Source organism: Orycteropus afer, unplaced genomic scaffold, assembly GCF_000298275.1.
Source record: "Orycteropus afer afer isolate SDZICR_OR568_19922 unplaced genomic scaffold, OryAfe1.0 scaffold00236, whole genome shotgun sequence".
NCBI lineage: Eukaryota > Metazoa > Chordata > Mammalia > Tubulidentata > Orycteropodidae > Orycteropus > Orycteropus afer.
In genome coordinates this window covers 4,867,164-4,873,180 of record NW_006921823.1, presented here as the reverse complement: position 1 = coordinate 4,873,180, position 6,017 = coordinate 4,867,164, and the positions used below count along the sequence as shown (strand labels likewise).

At 43.5% G+C, this 6,017-nt stretch overlaps 1 pseudogene; it reads right to left on the bottom strand.

Moving 5' to 3' along the window:
- The window catches only part of LOC103203976, a 43,226-nt pseudogene extending 42,712 nt beyond the window's left edge, over positions 1–514 (bottom strand).
- Positions 515–6,017: the final 5,503 nt, after the last annotated feature.

The window sequence follows — 6,017 nt, the reverse complement described above, 5'->3', positions numbered from 1 at the left end:
GGAAGGTCCCCCATTGGGGCATCATGGCATGGTGGGATTGATGGCCTGTGCCAACAATTGGTATTTTTGTTTGGCTCTTATCTCATCTCAGCCATTATAGGCTTTAAACGCAATTGCGAGAGTTTCTGCCTGGGGAGTAAGGGGACCCCTTTCTAGTTTTTTAGCTTAGACTTAATGTTGGGGTAGGCTTAAGAAAAAAAGTGCATCATAACTAGTCTCTGGCCATCGGCAGACTCCAGATCTAGGTTAGTATATTGCCGGAGGCCTTCAATCAGTCTCTGAAGGAAGGCAGATGGATTTTCTTTTTTATCCTGAATAATTTCATTTAGTTTATCATAATTGACAGCCTTCATGGCTGCTCGGCGTAGGCCATGGAGTAGATAGCTAACATACCTGTTTCTGGCGTCGGTACCTGCCTGAGTATTGTAGTCCCACTTTGGGTCTCGATCGGGGACAGCATCCACGCCTGCTGGGTGATGATTGTTTGTGAGGTGTTCTTGATCTGCATGGGCATGGGCCTGCTCCAGCACTCTTTTGTTCTCCTCAGGGGTAAGTGAATTGGTTAGGACAACAAAAATATCACGACAGGTTAGCTGGTATGATTGTCAGGAATTGAAACTGTTTGATAAAGGTTGCAGAGTCGGAAGTGAAAGATCTAAGCCTAGACTGAATGAGAGCCAGCTCAGCCATTGGAAAAGGGGTATGGACTTGAACAATTCCCTCAGCTCCAGCAACCTCTCGCCATTGTGTAGGCAGACTGAGAAACTTCAGGGTCAGATGACTTATGGGCCTTGGAGCGAGTGATGGGTGGAGTTGGCGTGCAGGGAGGGGTGGAGGGAAGAGAAGGAGGAGGAGGGAGGTTGTGGGAGGCTCTTGTGGGCTTGGCGGGGGGATGAGTGAGGAACTAGAGCCCGGGGTGTAGCTGCTTGTGGCTCTCCCCGATAAGGAGGAGGATCATCTGCTGGTCGGGGTGGCCTACAGACTCGAAGGGGAGGGGATTGTTTATTAGCTAGCGAGCAGAGGGAAGGTTGACTATGGAGAGAAGAAAAGCCTTGAATGTGGGGAATCTCTGACCATTTTCCTTGGCGCTCACAAATGTTACACAGGTCTCGAATTAGACCAGATTCAAGTGAGCCATTAGGCGGCCAAATGTTTTGGTTGTCCAATTTATATTGGGGCCAAATTTGAGTGAACAAACATATGAGACACTAGGGCTTTAAATCTAAGCCTTCAAGGTTCCATAACAAACACCCCAGGGGAGAGTCTGCAGGTATAGAGGATCCAGAGACCATGGTGACCAGAAGCAAGACAAAGGGCGGCACCTATAACTTAAGACATCTCTCAAGGTACAGATCTTGTGCCTCAGCTTAGGACCCGGTCCTAAGTGTGGAAGCCTAGGCTCCTAGTGGAGGTGTCCCACCACGGGGAGAGGGCTTGAAAATGGGGCCACACCACCTTCTGAGGCATCCCTGCAGTGGGTGGGGGCAGAACGGGCAAGTCCCGGACTTGTCCCGGTGAGTCCTGGACTCACGGTGGGGAAGACACAAAACCTGGTACCTGATTTGCGCTCTGGAGTAGAGTCTTGTTTTTCTAGTCACCAGGACTTAGGACTCAGATACCCGAGCTGTTGTTAGAGGACTTACCCAGGCCGGGGCGAAGGTGATGATTTGCTGGTGTTGTTTGCTGGGAAGGCGCCAGGGAAGATGGTCGCAGGTGCTGGGGGGCAGGTCAGAGTGCCGGGGAAATGGGGTGTTCTGGACCCTCCGATGAGGAATCGGGGGCACCAGCAATCCCGCTTCTGACACCAATGTTAGAGCTCCGTCGGCACTCAACGACCACGCCACACACCAGAGTACCCAACAGGAGATTTTATTAAGGAGGTGAAAGGGCGCATGGACTGAGGAAGGACAGAAGAAGAAGAGGAGGAGGAGGAAGAAGAGGAAGAACAGAAGAAGAGGAAGAAGAGAAGAAGAAAGAAAGAGGAAGAAGGGAAGAAGAGAAGAAGAGAGAAAAAAAAATCTTGAGGAAGGAAATTATTTGCCAGACCAAAAGTTGAATATAGACAACACCTCTTGCAGTACTAAGACAAATATTTGACTAACTGGTGCTAAATAATAATCATATGGACCAGGTACAACTTATTTACAAATTCAAATTAAAGACATACTTAGGAATGGATCTGCCTGTATAAGGAAGCTGGTTGGTTGGTCTTGCCTTCGCTAGACAATGTGTTGAAAGAAAGAGATAAGCTTAGGGCTTCAAAGTTACAGCTCAAGTGTTACAAAAAAGACCTAAAAGTTGCCATTTATGTCCTGAAAGAAAGCCTCATTTCTTGTAGTATCATAGCTGATATTGCTGAAAGCCAAATACAAAGTGGCAGAATTACAATGCCAATTGAATTTCCAACCTCAAATTGTGTCTGAAGTTAAAGTGAGTGTACTGATTTGGAAGAAATGGGATCCTGAAACTTGAGATGGGGAGATATGGGCAGATAATCAAGAAACTGAGGACATAGAACCCCTAAATTTCATTGAATCACTTCTGCCAACAGAACCAGACTCCTTGCTCCCATCTTTGTCTGAAAATCCACTCTCCTCAGTAAAAACCATGATCTCTTCTACACCATCTGGTAAGATTAACCCAGCTGTGTTTGAAGAGTCTTTGTCTGATATATCACCTGGGGTGGTACTTAGGGAACATCACCTGAGGCAGACATCTTACAAAACATTGCTGAATGTCCATAGGACCCATCTCCTCCACCTGCTTTTGCTTCTAGACTTGTAACTAGACTTAAGTTCTAGTGAGCCCCAAAAGGTAAAATACAAAGTGTGACCTATGAAGAGATATGCTACACTAAAAAATAACTGATTGGTTTATTCTAATATATATAAACAGCAACCTGGGGAATATGTGTGGGAATGGTTATTAAGGGTATGGAATAACAATGCAAGGAACATAAAGTTGGATCAGTCTTAGTTTATTTATATGGGCCCACTAAGCAAAGATTCTTCATTCTATGTTTTCAGCTTGAGAGGTTAGGAAAGGATCTAATAGTTTATTTGGTTGGTTTACTGAAGCATGGATTATGCAGTGGCCTACACTAAATCAAGGTACTTTAGTATATTGTAGAAGAATGTATTCAAAGGCTTAGGGAAATTTCCATGTTAGAGTAGATTTATCAGGTAAGATCATAGACACTTATGGAATGCCCAGAGGACACATTTTTCACCATAACTGTGAGGAACAAATTTGTGAAGGGAGCCCTAGCATCCTTGAAGACTGTTGTGATTGCTATTTTATTTAAGTCAGAAGTGACAGTGGGAACTGCCCTAACTGAATTAAGACACTTAACTACAATGAGGCTGATTAGAACTCATGGTGGTAGTGTCAAATGTGGTATTTAATTGACAAAGACAAGGTGGGTATTGTTACTTTAATAGACAGCAGAGTCAAAGCAGTGATCAGAATAGTTTGACTTGTACAGACTTAGAGCAATTGGTCCCTAGTCATAGTGTTCCTAAGAGTTAAATAAATGGGAAATCTACTAAACATTTACTTGATCTGCACAAGCAGAATTCTAGGTCAAGTGAACAGCAGTCTAACTTGGATCACCGGAATAGAGAGTCACGACCTCTCGATCAGTTCCCACACTTGAACCAGTTTACATATTCACAATCTCTTGGATGAAGGGTGGGCCATGTCCCCTTGAGGAAGGACTCTACTGCATTGCCAAAAATTTATGCTGTTATTTCTTTCCCAGCCTTCTCAAAAGGGATCTATGGACTTTTACAAGAGTGACTATTCACTGGGAAAAAGGAAATAATCATACTTTTTGGGAATTATGGACACTGGCTCTAAACTAACACTAATTCTAGGAGACCCAAAGTGCCACTGTGACCCTCCAATCAGAGTGAGGATGTATACAGGTGATGTTATTAATAGAGTATGAACTGAGGTCCATCCTACTGTGGATTCAGTGGGTCCCAAACCCATCCTGTAGTGATATGCACAGTTCCAGCATACATAATTCAAATAGACATACTCAGCAACTGGCAGAACCCCCACATTGGATCCCTGACATGTGAAGTAAGTGCTATTATGGTAGGAAAAGCCAAGTAGAAGTCATTAGAACTGGCCATAACCAGGAAAATAGTAAACCAAAAGCAGTTCTGCATTCTGAGGTATTGCCAAGATTAGTGTTACCATTAAGGACTTGAACGATGCAGGGGTGGTGATTCCCACCACATCTTCATACAACTTGACTGTTTGGCCTGTGTAAAAAGCAAATGGATTTTGGAGAATGACAGTGGATTATCAAAAACATAACCTGGTGGTGACTCCAATTGCAACTGTTGTTCTAGATGTGATTTTAATGCTTGAGCAAATTAATACATCTCCTGGTTCCTGGTAAGTGTCTATTGATTTGGTCAATAATTTTATCTCAGTTCTGGTTTGAAGGAACATCAGAAGCAGTTTACTTTCAGCTGGCAAAGCCAGCAATATACCTTCACTATCCTGCTTCAGATGTATATAAACTCTCCAACTCTATGTCATAATTTAGTCTGCAGGGAACTTGATTACCTTTCCTTTCCTCAAGACATCACACTAGTCCATTACATTATGATGATTCGATCAAGTAAGGAGGAAGTATTAATGACTCTAGACTTATTGGTAATACATTTGTGTGCTACAGGGTGGGAAATTAACCACCACCCCCCCAAAAAAAATTCCGGTGCCTTCCAACTCTGAGATTTCTAGGGGTCCAGTGGTGTGTGGCATGTCAAGTATTCCTTCCAAAGTAAAGAGTAAGTTGTTGATTTGGTCCCTTCTACAACTAAAATATCTCTTTGGATTTCAGAAGCAACATATCCATCATTTGTGTGTGCTACTTTAGCTTATTTATCAAGTGACTTGAAAAGCTGCTTTGAGTGGGGGCTCAGAACAAGAGAAAATACTGCAATAGGTCCAAGCTGCTGTGCAAGCCACTCTGCCACTTGAGCCGTATAACACAGCTGATCCAATGGTGCATAAAGTGTCAGTGGCAGATGCTGTTTGGAGTCATTGGTAGGCCTGTATTAGTAACTCAGTGCAGAACCTTAAGAGTTTGGAGCAAAGCCTTACTATTCTCTGCAGATAACTACTCTCCTTTTGAGAAACAGATTTGGGCATGTTATTAGGCTTTAGTAGAGACCAAATGCTTAACCATGGACCACCAAGTCACCATGTTGCTTGAGCTGCCCATCATGAACTGGCTGTTATCTGACCCACAAAGTCATAAAGTCAGATGTGCACAAGAGTGCTCATCATTAAATGGAAGTGATATATATGAGATTGGGCTTGAAAAGGACCTGAAGATACAAATAATTTATATGAGGAAGTGACCCAAATGCCTATGGTCTCCTCTCCTGTCACATTACCTTCTCCTTTTGTCTGCACCTATCATCTCATGGGGAATTCCTTATGACTAGTTGATAGGAAGGAGATCTGGGAGCATAGTGCCTAAGGCACTTGATTGCTAACCAGAAGGCTGGCAGTTCAAACCCACCAGCCACTCCTTGGAAGGAAGGTTGGGCAATCTACTTCCATAGTGATACTGCCTTGGAAATCCAAGGAGGGGTCATTATGAGTCGGGTCTGACTTGATGGTACATAACAACAACAGTTGACAGGAAAAGAAAACTCATGCCTAGTTTACAGATGGTTCTTTAATATAAAGGGACCATTTGAAAGTGAACAGTGGCAGCATTATAGCTCTTTTCTGGCACCTCCCTGAAGGAAAATGGTGGAGAGATATCTTGCCAGTGGGTAGAACTTCAAACAGTTCACCTGGTTCTTCATTTTGCTTGAAGGGAGAAATGGCCAGATGTGTGACTGTGTACTGTCTCATGGGTTGTGGCCATGAATGTCTAGTTGGAAAATTGGTGAAATGGAGGTATGGGAAAGAAGTATGTGTGTTAGATTGGGTTCTCTAGAGAAACACACACAAAAAAACCCCAGCAAGGTATATATATATATATA